The sequence below is a fragment of the Neopsephotus bourkii genome, unplaced genomic scaffold (genome assembly GCF_033783945.1).
Source record: "Neopsephotus bourkii isolate Nb327-2 ecotype Australia unplaced genomic scaffold, CSIRO-AGI_Nbou_v1 NB_1600, whole genome shotgun sequence".
Classification (NCBI taxonomy): Eukaryota; Metazoa; Chordata; class Aves; order Psittaciformes; family Psittacidae; genus Neopsephotus; species Neopsephotus bourkii.
Window position 1 is genome coordinate 8,327,745 of NW_026902076.1, and position 21,133 is coordinate 8,348,877.

Genomic DNA, 21,133 nt, shown 5'->3' on the forward strand with positions numbered 1-21,133 from the left:
TTTCTTTATTTCCTTTGCCTTCTCCTCCCCAAAACCTGTACCCACAGCTTCTGTATGCTGGAACACTTTAACCCGCTACAATACAAAGATATTCCAGGTGAAAAACCTCCCACAGGGGCTATAAGGTTGGGAGACAATGCTGCAGGCTTGAGACTGTGAATGACGGAGGCCTTCAACCCCCTGAGTTTAGAGAGAAAAGCATGAGCAAATACCTGCCTTGGCAGGCTGTGGGGGTAAGAGCCTTTCCCTGTCACATTAGTGGGTTGTGCTGTCCCTCTGTGGTCCGTCGGGATAAGGTCATGGTGGTCAATAGCAGGGACGTCTCTCCTGGTAAGGCAATTTGCAGTGTATCCCCAGTTACCTCCAGTGAAAATGAAGTGTGTCCCAAGAGGGCACAGCCTTGCCTAACTAATTAATTACTGTGTGGGGATGTGCTTCAGGCAGCTTCATATATTGTACAACAGGCGGTTTCATACAGCATTGAAGCTATATCAGTGACTAAAATCCTACTGTCAGAGTCTGCAAAGAGCCAGCTGCCATGTCCATATGCACAATCATGGTGGTATTGCCTTTCAGTGTCCCAAAGGACGCACAACCATTGGCCAGGGATGTCAGGACACAAGGTCACATAAATCTGAGCTGCACAAAGAAAGCCCATCAGCTGAGCCAGACCACTGCAATGAACCTACAGCTCCCAACATTTACTATTCTGGGACAAAGCAGCCCTAACTGCTCCATTTAGACTGACTGAAAGGCTCCTATTTAAATCCAGACAGACACTGCTGAAGCCAACACAAGTGGCACAAAGACACGTGGGTGCCTGGCATTTTCCCATGTGGTGCTCCAGTTGCCCACTCAGAACATGTGAAACCCAACATTCCATTTACCAGAAATGGTCTGGAAGGGCTGAATTGCCTGTGACTATCTGTGGAAAAGGCCTCTCAACCCAAAGCATCGGCCCAAAACCCAGCACACAGAAATCCCCTTGCCCTGAAGTGGGGTGTGCCAGCCACAGTTCTAATGAACACAACCGGCAGAGTTGCCTCTCACTATGCTCAACAGCCAGTGAGCACAGACATTCTGCTTCCTGGACTGAGGGAGGCACAGGAGGAAGGTGTGATACCTCTCATGCTGAGAAGGACTCTGTATGCCCCCTTGCTCAGAGAGCACTTGCAGAGAGCAGAGCTTGGTGCTGGGGGGCTGCTGCATTAGCCCTCATTTCAGGGACTGGACTGGTTCCCCAAAACAGTTCCTGCCTTGAGGTTTGCAGAACAATAGTCCTTTCAATTAGCGGTTAAACCAGTATCTTTGCAAACTCTGGTTATTTCTGGTTTTCAACGGGCATGGATAATAGTTTGTTACCCTTTTTCTTATAAGCTGCTTTTAGAGTAAGTGTTTTCATCTTACAGAGCTCTTTTTAATGAAATACTTTGTTCTTACTGAAATGATGCCCCAGCTCATCTGAAAGCAGTTGGATTTCTATTCAGTTATTAATATGCCTAAGTATTGCAAACAAAGGGAAGATGGGTAAAGGTACTCCCAAACCAGAGAATTGATTGGGGTCTGCTTCCACATTCAATCTTCAGCTGCTGCAGCACAAAAACTAATCTTCCCTGTGAAACTGAAACACAAGAATCTAATGTTGTTTATGAGATTGTTCTCCTCAAAAGAAAGGAAGTGATGACCAAAGTTAAAGGAAGCACAGGTTCTGCCTCTTATCTCAGCAGGACACAACTCAGACATGAGGAGAAAGAAAGGATCACTACTGAACTTTAAAGCCTAAAAATAACTAAGCCAGAGAAAGGTCCAGAAATCTTTTGGTCCTTAGAGAGTTCAAGCCTTGTAGTAAGAAACAGCAAAATTACAGAGCAGTAGGTACAAAACAAACCCTGTCAAGCACAGTTGGAGCAGAGTCAGACGTATTCCTGCTGCCAGTGCTGGGAGCAGCAGGGAGTTTCAGCCTCCCCAAGGTGGCCATGTGTGCAGGGACAGGGACATGAGAGGAGGTGGCTGGGAGAGGAAGAGCACTGGGTTCTCTCCTGCTTTAGGCTCTGCCTTCTCCCTTTGCACTGCGGCACTGGGCAGAAGCAAGTCCCAGGAACACGCTGGACGCTGATGTTCGGGAGTGCCACATACCCACGTGTCTGCAGTGGTAGCTGATGCCTTGGCAACCAGCTGACTCTTAAAAATAGCCTGGAGGGAAAGGGAGAGGCAGATGCATTCTGGCTTTCACTCTGGTCCTTCAGCTGCAGGCTCAGGAGAGGCTGTTTCAGCCTGTTTAGTGAAGAGCAGGCTACCAAGACTAGATCCAGGGTTTTGTGCCATAGAAGTAAGTGAAATGAACATAAAGTAATCGATGAGATTCACAGATGAGCCTGGGCTGAAGTAGGTTCTTTTTATTTAATGAAGATGGGAAGAAGAGGAAGGTGGGCTTTAAGATACTTGATAACACTCTTTTCTGTTCCTGGAAGGCTCTTGTCTGTGAAAGTGCCATTTGCCAGGAGCAGAGGTGTGAAGAAAGGCACAGAAAAGCTTTCAGGGCCATTCACTGCAATGCCATAGATCTCACAGACCAGAAGGAAACCTGTGCACAGGAGAGCCCATAGCTATTAACAGCTAAAGGTAAATGCGCAGGAGAAAACTACTGAGTAAAGAGCTTCTCATGAAATGAGCAACCTCAGGCAGTAGTCTGGGGAGGTAAGTGTTCCACCAGCTGGGAAGTGCAAGGTCCTGGCCTCTGGTCTCTGAGCAATGCTTGGACCCCCTCAGCAAACAACCCAGTGCCCGTGTGTCCCAGTGACACAGACACACTGCTCTCTAGAAGCCCTTTTCTAAATACTTGACCTCCTTAGCCAAAAAAACAACCAGGGAAGCAGTCATGTTTCAGAGCAGCCCAGCCTGGGAGGTGGTCTGTCCCCGAGCTTCTGGCACCTAATGTCTCCATGTTGTAAGGAATAGCCTATGCTGGCCTAGGCAGCAGACAAGACAGCAATACCCCTGCAGAAGATTCGTGTTTTCAAAGCCATTAAGCTTTGTTTGAACTCAGCCAACACCAGACTTTAATGGGATCAGAACTGCATCCTGCTGGCAATGGCAACTAAACTATAAATGGTTTTACTGCATCTTGAAAAGTTCAAAATAATGTGTGAACACAAGGTCTTGTTATTAAAAACAATCTGGTCCGTATTTTTTCCACAGAGCCAGGTGGTTTTTTTTCCCAAAAGTATTTAGACCTCAGTTTGTTATTACCACAAGACAGGAAAGTTTAACAGTATTTAGAATAAACTTCCCTGGTCCACTTACAGCCATCCTGGCTGTAGCCTCCTTGTATAGACAACATAATTTAAATTAGAGAGAAGATATAAACGTGAATTTGGTTTTCTTCTGAAACACTGCATTTCAAGCAACTTTTAAAAGCACTTTCACTGCTAGCTTTTAAGAGAAACTTTATCACACTGAGATTAAAGGATTAGAATCTAAAAAGAGTTCCTAGACAAGCCTGAAAATTTATAAAAGAGGAAGAAACATGTTGGAAGGAGAAGAAAAGATCTATTGGGAACATGGCAATGACTGTTTCTAAAAACTGTAGAAGAGATCAATGTTCTCCACAGCCTGATAAAATGCTTGTTGCTTTATACACTATGATTTGAGAAACAGAAACCATCCAAAATGAATTTCATCTGGCTGGATCAAATGGGCTCTGCAGAAAGTTCTGTTTTCAGTTGCTTAAGGGCAGGGATTACACCATGTGTGTGTTCCGAGCAGATCCTTTTGCATAAACCCTGGTTGCCTTACAGCGGGAAAGTCTGCTCACCCCAGCAGGCACTCTGCCCAAGGGGCACAGTGCACTTGTAAAAAAGCATAATAATGAGCGATTACAGTTTCATGATACAGAGATCTTGACAGCTGAATCTAGTTTATTGATGAGATCAGATTAGAGGTTTAGGGCCTGCCTAGGTGAAGGAAGTTTTTTAGCTAATGAAACTCCAGGTAAATCCTGCAAGCATCTCAGGAAACCTTCAGGCAAATCTGACTCTCCTACTGGCACTACACTTCTCCCTCTGGACTCTGTTTAGCAAAGTACGTAAGTTACATAAATATATACCCAAAGCTAAGCAGGTAGGTGATGATAGCTCTGAAAATGAATAGTTGGGTTTTTTAATTTTCTGAGGCATCAGTCTTGCATGTGCCCAGGATAGATGGCATCCTATATGTGCAGGAGCTGAGCTCTGAAGAGGTGTGAGAAGCACAGATGCTCTTTGACAGTGCAGCCAGGGAGTCTCCATCAAGAGGACTTCACTAGGGTAAGCCTGTGAACCGCATGGTTAAAACAGTCTTGTGGTACCTTCTGCTTTCAGATGTCTTCTGCTGACATCTGAGTGGAGAAGAAAGCCTCTACTGAGTATGAAGGAAACTTTCAAACAGGAAAGGAGAACATCATCCAGCTGTATCCTCCACAGTCTACATATTTGTGGCCTTTCATTCATGCACCATCCAAAACATGTGACAGTAACAGCACTTGATTCCTCTTGGCCAGTTTCAAGGCAGGAGCAAGCATACCTGGATGGTCCCTGATGAAGACTTGTCTAACCTGCTCTTTAAGATCATCAGTGGAAGAGGTTCAGGAGCACCTCAGGCCACTCCTTCCACTGCTTCACCACTTTATGGTTAGAAATATTCTCATACTCTTTGTGTCAGCTTCAATGAACTGTGTTTTGTCCTGTGCTACTGGACAGACAGAGCTGCTTGCTGCCCTCCCTACCACACTCAGGAACTGCTGCCCATTCCTCTCTCCTCAGTCCTCTCTTTTCCAGAGTAACTTGTCTACCATTCCTTAAACCTCAGTCACAGCTGCCCATTCTGGACAGTAGCCAATCATTCTTAACCTCGATTTAGCACACAAGCCCAAGAATCATCCTCAAAGAGCAGAGCAAAATCACAGCTTGTGATGTTCTTACTGATACAACCGAAAATACATTCTATGCAATATAAACTCATGCTGGGGGATGTTCTTTTGGTTTTCTTTTCTTTTGGGGGGAGAAGGGCTGTTTTGCTGCCTCCTTTGCATTTGCACATTTTATCCATGCTTCCCAAATTCAACATTTTACTGCATTTATCTTTGTTGGTTGTGCTTTTCCCCTGACTTACAGATTCTGCTCTGAGTCTTACTGCTCTCTCAAGTAGGTTTGCAAACTTCCCTCCAGCAGCTTCATCCCTCCACAAGTGAAAGTGTATCCTCTACTCCACTATTTGAACTTGAAGTGAAAACCAAATTGACTAAAATTTCTGCAATCTTTTGTAAAGAAAAATTCATTAGAGAGTGAACTACTGACAGCTTGCCTTTGGGTTCTGTATATCAAGCAGTTCAGCACCTACCTGGTTATGATTTAATCTCTTTTACATTCTCTTTGCTTGTATAAAAGAACATCACCTGTCCATGACAATAGCATTTCTGAAGTCATGATGCAACATGCCAGCTGCTTCTCCCTGTTTACAGGATCTTGCCAAAGAAAGGGGTCAGGCTGGAGTTGTGTGACTTGGTTTTGAAATATCTACTTTTGATATATTTGCATTTTATCCTGCTGGTGCTTTTAAAGTTGTGAATAACTCATGCAAAACCCTTCCAGGTACCAAAGCAAATCTGACTGGTCTGTCTTCATGCACATCGTTAGAGTAATGTCTGTTTCCTGCTGTTGTCTGCTCTTCTCCAGTTTGCTGTGATCTCCCCTTCCACCCTCGTTGCAGACTCAAAGATAATTGCTAATGGTCCAAGGAGTGCTCCATCTGGTCCCTCAGGGTCAGTGTCATATGTCCCTCCCAGCTTATCTCATTTCTCTAATTTATGCCTTATATTTAAAACATTTAACCGACCTAAACATTTCAACACAGAGAAAATTACAGGGAAACATGAAATAATGGTTATTATGCTTTCATTTATCAGTCTGCTGACTCAGGAGAAGTAATGGAACTTTTATGTCCCATTACTTTCAAATAGAGATAAACATTAGATTTATTATGTCTAATGATAATAGTATGCTTATAACCCTGTTTTGAAAATAATGCTTTTGCTACAAAGGGATATCAGGTTTTAATTTCCTCTTTATGTAGCTGTGACACCTTCAAAGGCTATTCTTTATCTTTTATAAAGCAAAAATCTTCTGTATTTTTGCTTTTAAATCCAAACAGGGTTTTTTACCCAGTGGCAATGGAAGTTCATGATTTTGTTTCTTTCTCAAATCAATCAAATCATTGCCAAGGAAATAATTCTAGATGGAGATGGGTCAAGAGAAAATCTCTCACAGAAGATTGCTACTTGTAAAGCACATAAATTATAATAATTTAATCAAAAGCATAAAGTAGTCGATCTAAAAACCTATGCAAGTATAATAATTCAGTTCAAATGCCTCATCTTTCCTGTGCATATCTTCTACACTATTGTTAAAAATTCATTACTAATTAATCCCTAATATGGTTTCCCAGGACACAGACCAGTTGGCCACTAAAGTATTCTGCAAAGGAGGTAAGAAAGAATTGCAATTTGATAAGATTTGTTCTTCCATTTGCTTGTCACTTTGATATAAATGTGATTTCTCCTGGATATAGAATCTTCTATCTTTCCCCTTTCTGCCCTGCTCTACTGCTCTAGGAAGGCTTGCAATACTTAATCCGTGCCTAGGTGTAGTTCCACATCCTTTGGGAGTATTTTGTCTCCAGGACCCTGGTCCCAAGTTCAGTGAATAAAACCCAAGAATTTTTGGAGAGAAAATATTACATTTTGTTTTGTTTTGGGTTTTTTTTTGCAGTTAGAAGTGGTTGTAGATACTAGCTGGATTATGAACTAGTTTACTATTGAAATTGTAGTTTGTGTTAAAGTAAGGAAATCCCATATTAATAACATCAAGGAAAGACCTGACTACTCTGGGGGTAAACCTAATGCATCCCAGAAATTCCAATTGCTTTACTTTTGTTCTTACTAGTACTCCTATGAACACTTGTGGTATATCTGCCACACCTATGCCTGTGAGCTGTATTAACAGATTTGCCCCAGGCTGTCTCCTGAGAGGTCACATTGTCCTTCTCATTGTCCATCTATCCTCTGCATAATGTTTTTCCTTGGCCCAGATTTTTGTCTCAGAGCTATCCAGTGCCCTTCACCCAGGGCTGTCCAAGGTGTTAGGTTTGAAAATAAGCTGCAATAAGAGGTTGGCAGAAATTCTTCCCATTTCAAAGACAACTGAAACAAGATGGATTTGTTGAGTGATTTGCTCCTCGCTATCAATCCCACTCTTAAAAATCCAAACACCCACCTCCATTGTTATCCTCCAATTCGGCTTCTAATGACATGTCATTTCAGTTTCAAGGGCGACCCATGAATGTGCAAGACCTATTTTTGCCTAAAAACTTTGAAGAAAGATGTAAGGAGAATAAAACTTGAATAAAATTACAAAATATAGAAGAAGAAAAATGACAAAAGTAAAAGCAAATGTCCCAGAAACACAGAATTAACCAAAAGGATCTGATGGCTTATGATTAATGTCATTGAGAGAAGTCATTTTTCCTTTCAGGAATGATATAGGAGAAAGAATAAACTAAAAATAACGGAATAGCAGAGTTATTAAGCCATTGTTTATGTGGTTTTAAAAGCAGAGAAGGACAGGGTGTTACCTCAGCTGGTGATAAGGTTTCTAAAGAGAGAGAAGCAGGAAAATAAGGAAGTCTGTAAGAAATTCCAAAACAGCTTGTCAAGGCTTCAAGTCTCTTGGTATTGACAAGGCATTAAGTGCACACAACAGCCGTCCCAGGGTGCAAAGGGAAATGGGGCAGGACAGGGAGAGGTCCAGCAGGCTTCTTTCCAAGGTCATGTCCCTGTGTGCCGTGGACAGATCAAATAGACACAAATGAGTCAAAGGCGCCAGCAGCTGCCACAGATGTTCAATGGCAGCAGTGAAGAAAATCCCAAAGTTTGCAGAAATACTTTGGGAAGGGCTGGAGCAGGGAGGTTGTCTGGTACCAGGAGAAAAATCTAGCCGTTCTGCATCCTGGGGAACACCAGGAAATCCCTTATAGCAGTGGTGACTAAGCTTTGGCAGCATGAATATGCTTTTCCTCTTTGCTTTTTCTTCCTGGATCTAGGAGAGGTTGGCCAGAATGACAGCTCACAAATGCACAATTCAGCTTGGAAAAGCATCCAAATTTAGGAAAAAAACCTGGAAATTTATTTCAATCTCACTGAAGTTAAAGGAAGCAGACTTGTGTGGTAAGAGTTTTACATGAATTCCCAAATTGGAGTCAGCTTAATTTAGTTGATAAATTTTTAATCAAATAAAGCATTTCAGAACTAATCAAATGCAAGATTTATTACTAATATGAAATTACCAGACAATTTCTCTTTTTTTTTTTTTTTTCCCCCAGATGATTACTTATTCTGACATGAGAAGTCAGAATATTGATGATCAGGTTTAACAGCAGGTTACCTAAAGGGTGCCTCTGACTGTTCCTATTTACCAATCGGCTTTGGCTTTTGAGCAGAATAATAAAAAATAACTGTATAAAAAGCACTTTCAGAAATTCAGACCAGCAATGCTTTTGTGCTGAAATTCTAAAATACTAAATCACCTCTTACTTCCAAATAATTAATTGTTACCAACAATCAATTTAATAACTCTAAAGAACAAACATCACAGTGCAAGTGACGTCGTGGTGATACATCCTCCAAGTTATTTGTACATTCACATATCTTACTGAACTTTGTAACATAAAATTCATCATTTCAGGTAAGAAGGTAGCCTTGTCCCCAGAGGCTTTGCATTTTTCTTCCTTATTGAGCTACCATTGTAAAGACGTATTGCTGTAGAAGGGCACTATTGATTTTCAGAAGCTCTTTGGAAAAGTAGTATCTTGGCTTCAATAAAAATTGAACAGCATAGTATAGCAATATGTCTGGAAGAGAGCTGAGATGGTCTGCATTTAGCCTCTAACTGACTAAAGAAATAAGGCAAAAACCTGGGAAAGTGTGTAGAAATCCAACTGGGACTTGCAGTTCTAGTCTTTGTTAAGCTTAGACCTACAGGTCTGAAGGAATCTCCCTGGCTGCTGCCTCTCTGTGGAGGTACCTCAACTGCATGGGCAGCTCAGGATTTTATCTCAGACTTACTGAAGAACCAGAACTTCTTCACCAAATGACTAGATACATGAGTTTAGCTGTGCTCAGCCCACCTTATGCCTAAGCTCACTCATGATTCAAATAGCAGATGTGCCCTTGCCCTCCCTGGCTGGCTCAAGGTGCTAGGGCTGCTGCCATAGCAGACTCTTGCCTCTGGTGCAGCATCTGGAACTCATGAGAGATGAGTTGAGCTCTGAGTTGGAAACTTTGTCCCTGGGTGACGTGGAGGTTCTTGATGTTTATTGTCCTGTCCGATGGATAAGGCTACATAAACCTCTGAGGTAAAGAACAAAGTGAAAGTCTCAGACAGGATTTCTGACAGTTTTAAAACTTTTTCCATCAGGCTGTTTCCAGCAGACAGAAAAATCCTGGCTGAAGAGTAAAGGCTCCTGAACTAAATAGCATAAAAAGATGCCTTTTATTATCTTGCTTCAAAGTACAGATCATGACCATTAAGTTACTCAGGGCTACAAGTTCCAGATCTCCTTTCCCCCACAACTTTCATCTACCCAGCAGAGGAAAAAGCTGTAACAACTTCAGCATTTAGCACAAGCTAATGCATCTTTCTCTAGAACAAGCAAAACCCCTCCACGAAACCTCTCCAAACAACCCCCAGACCCCAATCAGTCTCATTTCAGCATCTGTGCGATGTGCACAGTGACAGATCAGAGGCGGTCGTGTTTGTCAGCCATCTCCTCATTGACATTTAGATAAGAGCAGCCTTCCCCAAGCCGGCCACCAGAAAGGAAAAGGTCTGCACTCCACACACGCCCGAGCTGGGGTGTGAACTGCAGCTTTCCAATGTGCTGGTCTGGAGGCTGGGAGCAAGCCCCCTCCCGCCTGCACAAACCTGTGCTAATGTGATAAAGCTAAGCCTGCGGGTGTCTGCTGACCCCTGGGCTCCTGGAGAGGCTCTGCAGAGTGGCGCCAGGCTGCTGAAAGCACTCCTATCTGCCAGAGAGGGGTGGGAAACATATCTGGTTGCTCAAAATGCAACATGCAGGTATCCCTCTGCCATCCCACCAGGCACCTGGGACAATGCTTGTGGACAACCCCATTGGTATGCCTGGGAAACAGACACCTAGGATGAGGGCACATATCCTGCTTCACGCAGCATGGCTGTAAGGTCACCCTGGGTGCCAGCCTCCCCAAACACACATATACACACCTACACTGTGGGTGTCAGTGTCCTGGACCCCACCCTGCCTTCTGGTATGCTTTCAACCTGAAACTCCCATGGTCATTCTCTCCAGCGCGCTGCTCTCTCCCTGTTCTGCTGCTTTGCTCTCATGGAGTTTGTTGAATGTTAGTATTTTTATTGCCTCTGCACCAAATCTGGCTAAAGCTGCTGGAAAAAGGTCCTGGTCCTAGTCACACATGGAGCAAGAGAAGAAACATAATAGGTATGTTGATGATGCCCCAAAAAAATATTTTCACCTGTATGGCAGGCAGGAACATGCGGAGGCAAAGCAGCGAGTTGAGGAGTGAGGGGAGGTCATCTTGGTGTTTACCCTCAGCCCCTCTCATGTAACTTCAATGGGTCCATGGCAGCCTGAGCTGGTCTCAGGGTCTTACAGGTGTCCTGCTCCCTCCCCGCCTCCTTCACCACCACGTATGGGTGCTCATCAAACTTCTCAGCAGCCTCATCCAAAAACCCCCAAATAAATAGTTTGTATTAGTACTCTAAAATAAAATAGCAACATTAAATAAAATATTAATAAATATACAGACATAAATAAAATAGCAGTATTAGTACTCTAAAATGGCTCAGGCAGACTGCAGTGACAGTGGAATATGGGTCTACAAGAGAAGATGATGGTAAGATTTTGGGATAAGGCAGAGGGCAGGGCCTGGGAGCTGGTTATTAAAGGGCTGGGGTCCACCACAGCAACTGTGAGAAACAGGAGGGGAGCCTGGGCACCAGCAGCTCTCACACGGGTGTACACAGGCAGCATCTTCACTGGTCTCAGAACTGGAGCCGGTAGCCAAACAGTACGAAACAGGGAGTTGGATAGTTTCACACTTTTTGCAGCAGACAACTTTCCACTTTAAATGCGAGTTTGATTTCATACATCAGATAAGACTACAGCCAGTTGGGCTCCATAGAAGGAGGTTACATATGGAAGTGCAGAGGAGCATAGATAAAATATAAACTATCCAATCTAATATATTAGCATATATTTGAGTGATAAATGGCCATTGCCTTGTGAACAGCTTGCTGCTACACCAGCATTCTGCAGCAGCAAATATATAATATGAGATATTTTGACAGCATGTGTGGCTCCCCCGTAATTTGGAGCAAGCCATGCATCACTTCCAAACCTTCATGAGGCTCAGTTGAACTGGCCTTGTGAGGTGATGGCCACCTTCTGAATACCTTCAGCTCTTCTTTAAGTGAGCAGAGAGGGGTTTGCATGCCCTGGGTGTGCATGGACATAGCCAGCAAAGGCTGGTTGACAGATGATGCTGCCTTCCTCAGCAGGACCGTGTAGTGCTCCCTGCCTCCCTGCCTAGAGCTTCAAGTACACAGAGAGGTGAGGCTCATCCAGCAGCACATCCAGCTCCCACCCCTCAGGCTCCCAGTTAATATGTGTGATTGGGAAGAGCAGGTGGAGGCAGTGAGCATGCAGAGCGCCTGAGAATGTCCCTGCTGTCAGTGGTGACCGCCATGCACCAGCTGGCTTGCCTCTCTCAAGGTACTTGTCACCACGGGTGGTAGCACCAGACAGATGGCCCTGTGCCGGGGCTGTCGGCCCTGCAGTCTCTGTGGTGCTTTTGAGGAAACTGATGAGGAGAGTGCCTGCGTGTATCGGCAGTGATACCAACAGCCACTAATGCCGTCAGCAGCACTGGTGGCTGCCTGCAGTGAGCTTATGAAGGAGATGGAGCTGGTCAAAGAGGAAGCATATCCTGGCTCTGCCACTGTTGTGAAACACTTTGGGGCAGGACAGAACAGGATATTCCCTAAGGGTTGCATGGGATTGCTTAAGGCACATGCTGGATGAGTCCAGGGCCACAGACATGCTCTATGCTGCATAGCCAAGCCTACATGTGCAAGCCAGGGCAGCTTTGTACTCCAGGGCACAGCAGGATGTATAGGCGTATGGTGCAACCTTATAAATGTAGAGAGAAATAACACTGGGGCACGCATGACTTTGAGGAATTATCCCCGTGTGTCTCAGCGCTGAATAAAAAGCATACCTACTACTCTTTGCTTTTGGTCTTCATGACTGGTGTGTTTTGGTTTTGCTTTAGACAGAGCTATGGCAAAACCAGCAAAGGGGGCCCTGGTGAGGTCTGTGCTACCACTGCCCAGAGGTCAAAACAATGGCTAATTTTGTCAGGATCATCCCAAAACTGCTGTAGAAGTTAGGATGGGAGAGAAGAGAAAATGTTGTGGAGCTTTATGTAGGGACACATAAAGGCTGTTTTGCAGCAGTGCTGGTGCTCCCCAGCAGACCGCCCTGGTGCAGAGCTACGGGAGAGGCATTTATAAGCCGTTTTTCAAAAAAAGCTTTTCCAAATGTACCTCTGATAAGCGTCAAAGCCAGCAATGGCCACACTTGCAAGCTGGGTACCAGGAAGACAGTTTTGCTGTGGCTGCACCTTCGTGTTTACAACACAAAGGAGGGAAACAGCCCTTGCAGGAAAAAAAAGGCAGTACTTCCATTTAAAGGCAGGCGGAAAGCATGCAAGACAATTCGTGTGTGGCCCCAAGGCAGCTCATTTGAGACAAAAAGGAAAGCTGTATCTGTTCAACTTTCCCAGACAGACAAGCCATAACTCAGAGCACTTCTTTTGCCATCTCCTGCAACGAGCTTTCGTTTAGCTGCTGCAATCTCCGCTCATTCATTTCCTCCTCTCCCTCCCAGCTGCTTCTTTCATTATCCATTACAAGACCTATTCATGGATATCCCCTAAAATGTCCCGTTTGTCGGGGGGATTGCAGTGCTTGCTTTCATTTCCAGCTACTGGACATTTTGAGCCGAGGGCCCAGTCTTAGGTAATAAACATACCCTTTGTCAAAATGAAGCAGAGTTTAAGTACCAGCAAACAGGTCTGTCTGCTAGATGGGGGGCTGGTCTGGCCTCAGCCAGCTATTGAGATGTCTTTGTGCCATGTTGCCATAGCTACCCTCCAGCTAAATAGGGAAAGAGCTCCTTTGTCCCAGATTAAGACCAGCAGACTTTTGGAGCAGAGCCTGACAGAGAGACTGTGGGGAAGAAGCTTGTTTGCAACTACAGGGACTTCTGCACTGCTGTTGTGAGTGCATTGGGCTGGAGACAGACAGTTGCTTGAAATAAATTTATATACATATGTATGTATGGATATGTACATATATTTATATATATACACACACACATACAAAGGCAGCTGTGGAATGGTGGTGGTGAGGGACAGGTTTGCCACCAAAGGAGGTGAAACCTGAAGTAAAGAGGACTTGAAATCAAGCAAGAGCCTTTGCAGCACTTGATGCTGCTCCCAGGGACAACCGAATCCCCTGCAAGGGCACCACAGATCCTGACCAGATAGTGTATTTCCAGATGAGGCTCCCAGAAAACTCACATCACACCAGCAGTCACTCTCCTTTCTCCTGCCTTGTGCTAAGCAGTGTCAGTGCTAGCTGTGTAAGTCCTCACACACCCATCTTTGCAAACCTTTCGTGCCTGAAATGAGAGGATGTGCACGTCTTTGCAGGCACTGCTGCACAGGCAGTGGAGCATGGCCAGAGCAGGTTAGGGGGTAGGCACAGCAGCTGAGGACTCAGGATGGACTGCAAAACTCCCATGGAGAAACAACGAGGCAGGAGCCTAAATCCCCAAAATTCAAAGGGGATTATCCCATAAATGATTTCTTTCTTCCTTGATTGGACCTTTAGTTCAGTAAAAGTGAGCCTGAGTGTTCTCGCACCTGACACAGACAGGGTAGAATCATGGTGAGCTGTGAACACTTGTGTCTTCTTCTTGCCGTATTGTGCATTCACTGCAATACCCATGCAGCCATTACTTTCTTCCTGAGTGCACTCAATGAGGTGATGTTCCACACATCAAAATGTGAGGGTTTCCAAAAGGCCTGATCTAGTTCCAGCCCTGAGTTTTGTTTCTGCCCACAATGGACTTCCTAAAACCCATTTCTTGAGGGTGCTCAAACAGCAAGGAGAATTTCAGACCTCCTGAGTCTGGAATATGTAAGAAAACAGACTGCCTGGGGACTGAATTCACAGGAATTCATAGAAAAAGGGCTGGATATATTCAGCACAGATTTTGGATTACATGTGAATTAATTTTAAAGGAAAGACTGAAAACATGGAAGTAAAGGGAAAAATATGAGAAAAATATAACAGGGCTTTACCAAGGTCACTTGAGTCAGGCTAACTTGATAGCTTTTGGTGATAAGAAAAGCAAAAAAATAAATGGGCAAACAAAGCTCTCTATAGGCTTTTTTAGACATGGGAAATGCTTTAGATCTAATCTGTCTGGACTTCAGCAACACTCCTGATAAAAGAGCCACATGGGAAATTACTATTTGTATTGGAAGAAGCAGGGACTGGTATTCAGGCTGAAGGTCTGTCAGGAAATAGCCAAGAACAAACACAACAGGTTCTTCTGAAAGGAAAATAATAGGAGTGGGGGGACATAATGGGTGAAATTCCTTGGAGCCCGTTTTATTTAGTTTTCTTCTGGAAAAGTAAGCAAGGGCTAATGATATTTGCAGACAATACACAGTTGGGAGGCATCTGTGAATTGATAATAGTATAAAGGAAAAACACACTATGTTTGAAAGCTGGAACAGCAGACCTGGAACGAAGAGTTCAAAGTACCCCTCATGCACTAAGGCTCCCTCTACACTAATTAATTAAACTGAGCCAGGGCAGGTTTATGAACTGCCCTGCGACCATCAGTGAGGATAAATGTTTATGTGCCTCCTGGCACTGTTTGACCGGGGCTCACCAGCTCCCCTCTAGACAATGCCCAGGCACAGTTTGGTGATCAGCCTTGGCTAGGGACTGCTTCCAACAGGCTGTTTGGATGAGGTCACTCCAGTTTGGAGATTACGAGAGTTGAGCTGTGTGGATGTGAGCCATGGCATGCTGTCAGGCCCTGGCTCACTTTACTGGCCTGCCATAAATGTGGCCTAAGAAATTACACTGTTTTGCTGTAAAGTGGAGTGCACTGATCAACCACAAAAGGGCTGTGAGTACCTATCCAACACACACAAGACAGCAAATACAGTCACAGATTGCATCAGGAGATGACCTTCTGGAGAGTGCAGGCATATTTTTGCTCCTTTACAAGCTTTTCTGGGAAAAAAGTGTAGTCATGGCCTCCCCTAGGCATGCAAAGAAGTATTGGAGGCAGCTGCAAACTTGTCCAATGAGAAGGACTTGAATTAATTTGGCCAGTTTAGTCTGGCAAAACAAAAGCTGAGAAGCAGTTCACTTGTGCTGTCTATCAATACATCAAGGAGGTAAACACCAGAGTAAGAAAAAAAAGCATGTAAGCTGAAGGCACAAATGTGTACCAGCCAGCCACAGATAACTTTCATCTGGAAATTAAAAGCAGTTTTCTAATAGGTGGAGGAGAGTGCTCCAGCTGCAACCTAGCAGTGGAGGCGGAAATGAAATTTGGTTTAGGAGGTGATGGCTGCATGTCTGGGAACATATGTGACATGATGGCTTGTTGCAGCAGAGACTGGTCCCACCAACCCACACAAGGGCCACCAGTCTAGCTTCTTCTCTTCTAAATAGTTCATAGTAAAGCCTGCCAATAATAGCCACAAGAAGTGATTCTGGGCCTAATTGTTCCCTCTGCCCATCAATCTCTTTCAATGACCTCAGCCGTTGTGTACCTTAGATGAGGCAGAGCTGCTAATGGAAGCATTAAGATACGCACAAGTGCCACAGGCTGTGCTTGCCCCTGGATTGCTACTTGAGCATATTGCTTCCTGAAAGACTTGACCTCACACATATTATTAGAAAACACATAAAAAAAAAGAAATAAGAATTTAAAAAGGCTTCCATTGTGTGTGTAATAAACTGCCATCTGAGATGGTTTAGAAACAAGAAATTGTGCCAGTTGCTTTGCCTAATAACTGCACATCCAATTTAATTCTTTTTGCTTTTTCCACACTTGCTTGTCTCACCTATTAATAACATTTTGTTTATTAACCCAGTGCTTTTCAACCTGTGGTCTAGAGATCCTGGAAGGTATTTGGTCTACTTTTAAGGAGTTATGCAAAAAAGCACTTAACAAAAGGCAATTTGTTAAAGGAGCCCTAGGTTTGCTATATGGAAGTCTCTGTTCAGCCGTCCCCCACACTGTGTGTAAGCAGGATGGCATTTACACAGTGAACAAAATCAGACTGCAGCACCTCCTGTGCTCTCATAGTGGGAGATGGCTCTGAGGGATTTGGGGAGCAGTTGACCAATGTCACAACAACACAACATCAGTAGGGTAAAATGTCCAGGTAGGATTCTGACTTAGAGGCATTCAGTCATAAGCCCACAGATGGTATCCTCGCACCAGTGGCTCCTTAGACAAGCACATGCACCAGGGGTGTGATATATACGTACATGCACACACACACATACAAATAAACACACACGCCCTCAGGGCTCAGACACGCAGCTGAGTGGCAGAAGCTCAATGAATTACCATGCATTAGCTGATGCCAGTGGAGCTAACCCACCCATCTGCAGACATCTGCATGTCCAACAAAGTGTAAAACTTTTACTGTGGTTTAAAATCAGTCATATTACTTCTTTCCAGAGATCTCTTGGAAGGACACAGCAGCACAGTCACCATGGCTCAAGTGGCATGTGGTAACCTGCGAAGCTGTCATTTTTTGAGCAGGTTTCTGAGCCTTGCAGGCAAATAGATTCAGCTACAATTATAAATGAAACTTTTTTAAGGCACTAAAAGAAAATGCTTGAGTAATAATTCAGTGATGCACAAAGCACTGTTGCCAACAGTAAAAGCTCCTAATCTGGGTCAACTAGTGACTTAAAGCAAAAAGAGAAAAGCTTTTCAAGAAGATTGCTCTTTAGCAGATGAATATTGGGAGCCAGATTCACCACTGAGCTCCATCTGCTTTGTATCATGCTGTGACACATCTGAGCATCACCAGGACCATGTGGAGCAGCTGGAGTATATAGAGAAGGCTGGGCCAACAAGCCTTCATCATTCTTTGATCTGTTTCTTATGTCTGCTCTTCAGATTCCCAATGACAGCCTCCCAGATGCCAACAATACAGTGGCTGGCCTGAACTTTCAGAGGAGGAAGTTTTCTACTTACAGGATTGTGAAGGGAAACCCTACTATGTGGTTTCCATTCTCAAGCAGGAGACATATGCACTCTCCTACCGCCTGGTTCCCTATGTGGGAAAAATTCGCATCGCTTCTTCATGGCCAGGCACCTTTTGTCTGTCTTGGACACCAGAAAATCTCTGAGGACAGAATACCTCTTGCCAGGCTCATACAGTGCCCAGATCCCACAGGGCTTGTACTGCAAAAGTAAATGAAGATGCTTGCTATGACCAGTATCACCTTACCCTAACAACAAACTTTGTGGTGCTGTCTGGAGAAAGCCTGTACACATAACCTTCTGGGAGGAGACATTTAGTCGATACACTTTGTGTGGAAAGTAAAATGTAAGTAGGAGTAAGGAATGAGAGCTCTTTTAATCATTGTCATTGATTTTGTGAAATGGTTCCATGTCTGTTCATAAGAAGGATGCAGTGACATCCTATGTTTATTCAGAGCCTGCTCTGGGTGGGAGGAAACGGCCGTGCCAATTAAGAAGTTTAATTAAAGCAGTAACCTTTCTGTTCCAGAGGTGGGGGCCTCTCATCTGCCAATTTATTTTCATGAATTAGTCATTAATGCAGGAGCAGCTGAGGGCTTACCCAGACAGCCCACGTTTGTAGTGTGTATTCCCTGGCTGCAGGAAATCATTGCAGATCCGATATCAAGGCCTTGAGGTAAAACTCAAGAATACAAGTCTAAACAGAGCAGAATTATGCCTGTGATATTTTACTTCAGTGTTGAAACCTCCCAACAGTGGGGACATGCCGTTACAGTCTATAGCAAGATTAATATAACTGAGTTTCGTATAAATGTCACACCCAATAAATCTTCAGGAGCACCCAATTCCCATTTTTTGTCTGGTTGCTCACTGTGGTGTTTACCTCTGTTGATGATGTTGACGCATCAGAGGGAAGAGGAGTTTATTGTGTCTGAACCACAGCTGGCTGACTGTCCATCTGCCTGTGATGTGGTAAGTTTCTCAGTGAACAGATGTGACCAAACTCAGATGGTGCTATGAGAGAGGAATCAGAAATGACAGCTTATGACCTTGCTTGTGACTACCTGATAAATTAATTCTGTATTCAGATGAGCAATTCTTGGTCTGAAGTAACCTCTGGAGGTTACTTCATTCCACATGATTCACTGCCTTGAAGCTAGTAACTCCTGTCAAAGTTAGTAGAGGAACACTGGTCTGCAATTTAAAGTATTACTGTTTTGATGCAGGGAGGTGAACTCATGAGCCATTAAAATCCCATTTGTTAGAGATTTGTTAGCATTTTGTGACTATTCTGCTGCTTTCCAAAGTAACTGAGTCATCTGTACTGAAGGAAAAGATTTGTTCCCCTGCACCAGAGTCAGCATTTGAGTACTGCTTATCATTGATTCATAGAATGTTTTGGGTCATTTTTTGGAGTTGAAGAGATCCCCAGTACAGTGTTAGTCCACAGAAATTGACCATGCTTATAGAAGCACTTAAGACAAACCCCATGGTTTTTTGTTGGTACATGTATGGATTTGTGCAGGTATACATACATGCCTGTGCATACAAGTACTCATGCACACTACACAATGCATTAAGAGTCAAAATTAAGTAATTCAGAAGCTGGCCTTCTCATTGAATAGTCTGTGATGTTAAGGAAATATTTAAACATTGGAGAGGACTCCAAAAACCTCATGGAAATCAAGTCTACTCTATAGAATGATAGGAAGAACCAACCAAGGTTTCCAAAGCTAATTTGGGATAGCAACTAAATGACTCCCACAAAAATAAATGACAAATTATATGGCTGAATCTTCTGGTCTGCTCCTGTTTTTCTCCATTACAGCCATCCCTGAGTCCCTGAACCTTCTTTGAAAAACTGAACCAAGTGTCCAGACAGCAGAAAGGCTGTGTGTTGGAGGCTGTGTAACACCAGGGCTGGAGAGCCAATACTCAAGCTGATTCAAGCAGGTATAGCTGGAAGCAGCGAGGTAAAACCAAGAAGCTGCAGGTTAAATGTCAGAATTGCTTTTTCTGAAGCCAATGCCTATTAGCCGGGGTGACATCGTCCAAAGAGGGTTATGGAATCCCCATTAGCAGGCCCTTTTGAAAGCTTTGCTATACCAGTAACACTCAATGATATTTTGGAACAAACTTATATTGGCAGGGAAACAGGAGGAAAATTAATAGATCCTTTCTGGCTCTGATTTTTATAACTCTTCACATTGAATCCTAATACAAGAGGTTATCTTTATAGCATACAGTGAAAGATTTTCCCTGTAGATCACCACTTGAAAAGCACATGCTGCACTTCCTTAAAGTACAGGACATTTTATACCTTCATTTGATTTCAAGTAGTCTACAGCCAGCTTTGAGTTACTATTTTAGCAAGAATCAATGGCATAATTAAACTTTATGGATGTCCCTCATCAACAGCTCCACGTGACCAAGTTTACAACATGGTGGTACTTGAATGAATCATTTTGTATTTATGGATGGCTCATAAAAAGGCAGGATAAGGACTTAGTCAAGAGGGATGATGGAGTAATTACACTGAGTGGTATGGTTTTAAGCATAAATGCAATTTGTTATTAGTGGTATGAACTGAAATGTGTTTGACTTAAAGGGATAATGCTATGTACTAGAAAAGCCTCATGGCAGGGCCTGGTGTTTGGGTTAGCCGGTCTTACACTTCACCTCCAAAAGGATGTTTCCTTCTATCTTTCTGTCTCTATTGACTGAAAAGTCAACATGTGAAAAATGGTCTAATAGTTAGAACCATTCTAGATGCTCTCTTTGTCCCTGTGGAAAATGTGACTGGACCTGGTTATCAGACAAGTGCCCAAGTCAGGCACTGTAACAGGTGGCTGCTTTCCCCTCCAAAAGGCTGATAGCATCTGAGCAATCCCGACTGCTCACATGCAAGGCCAGGACTGTCCAGCCTGAGCAGCTTGTTCCTCCTTCTCTGGTCACCTCTCTTCAGCCCCACAGCTACCTTCAGGACCTTTTCAGCCCACCAGAGGAAAAGGATGTATTTTGTCATGCTTCTCCCAGCAAGCTGGACACTCCTTTCCCCAAGCTCCTTTCCTGGCATTGAGTAGTACACACAGAGCCCAGCCTTAGCACAGCTTAGCCTAGTGGGAGCTACCTGGGATGGAGAAAATCCTCAGTAAACCACCCACACCAAAGCATATCTTCATCCCTTGCAACTAATCTTCTCAGTGCCTGGAAAAGCACGTGGATTTGAGGAACTACAGTTTCTTTGCCAGTGTTGGAATTTGGGTCAGAGCAGGACATGCCCCTGAGGGAAAGCAATGCTCAATGAGGTGTGTAGGCTGATTTACTCCTCCCCCCCACCCCCAGGTCTCTCTGGTCTCCCTCTCTGCCTGGGAAGACTTGTGTCCTAACTAAGTGCAGAGGCAGTGCAGCTCAACACTGTGCTCCCTCTTTCAGCCCAGCTTCTCAGGTACTCTTACCAAGGACAAGCCTGTGGTACAGGCAGAGGCAGCCTCTGATTCCCCGAAGAAATAGTCATCCTGCCATGTGATTGTAGAGCAGCACCTTATTGATGATTAATGGCAGTATAAATTAATTATGATAAATAGATGAGGAGAAATTAAAAATAAGCAAGCTGAACATCAGTGGCATAACTCACTGCCTTCTACTGTGACAAATGTTGTGCAAC

The 21,133-nt window shown here is 44.0% G+C and overlaps 1 long non-coding RNA gene across 2 annotated transcripts; it reads left to right on the forward strand.

The window, feature by feature from the left end:
• The first annotated feature begins 824 nt into the window (after positions 1-824).
• LOC133222459 (uncharacterized) lies at positions 825-7,032 on the forward strand. 2 transcript variants are annotated; one of them, XR_009728296.1, is made up of 3 exons: positions 825-2,622; positions 5,628-5,797; positions 6,481-7,032. It is a non-coding gene; the product is annotated as an uncharacterized LOC133222459 (long non-coding RNA). The 2 variants fall into 2 exon arrangements; XR_009728295.1 differs by having other exon boundaries at positions 2,015-2,329.
• Positions 7,033-21,133: the final 14,101 nt, after the last annotated feature.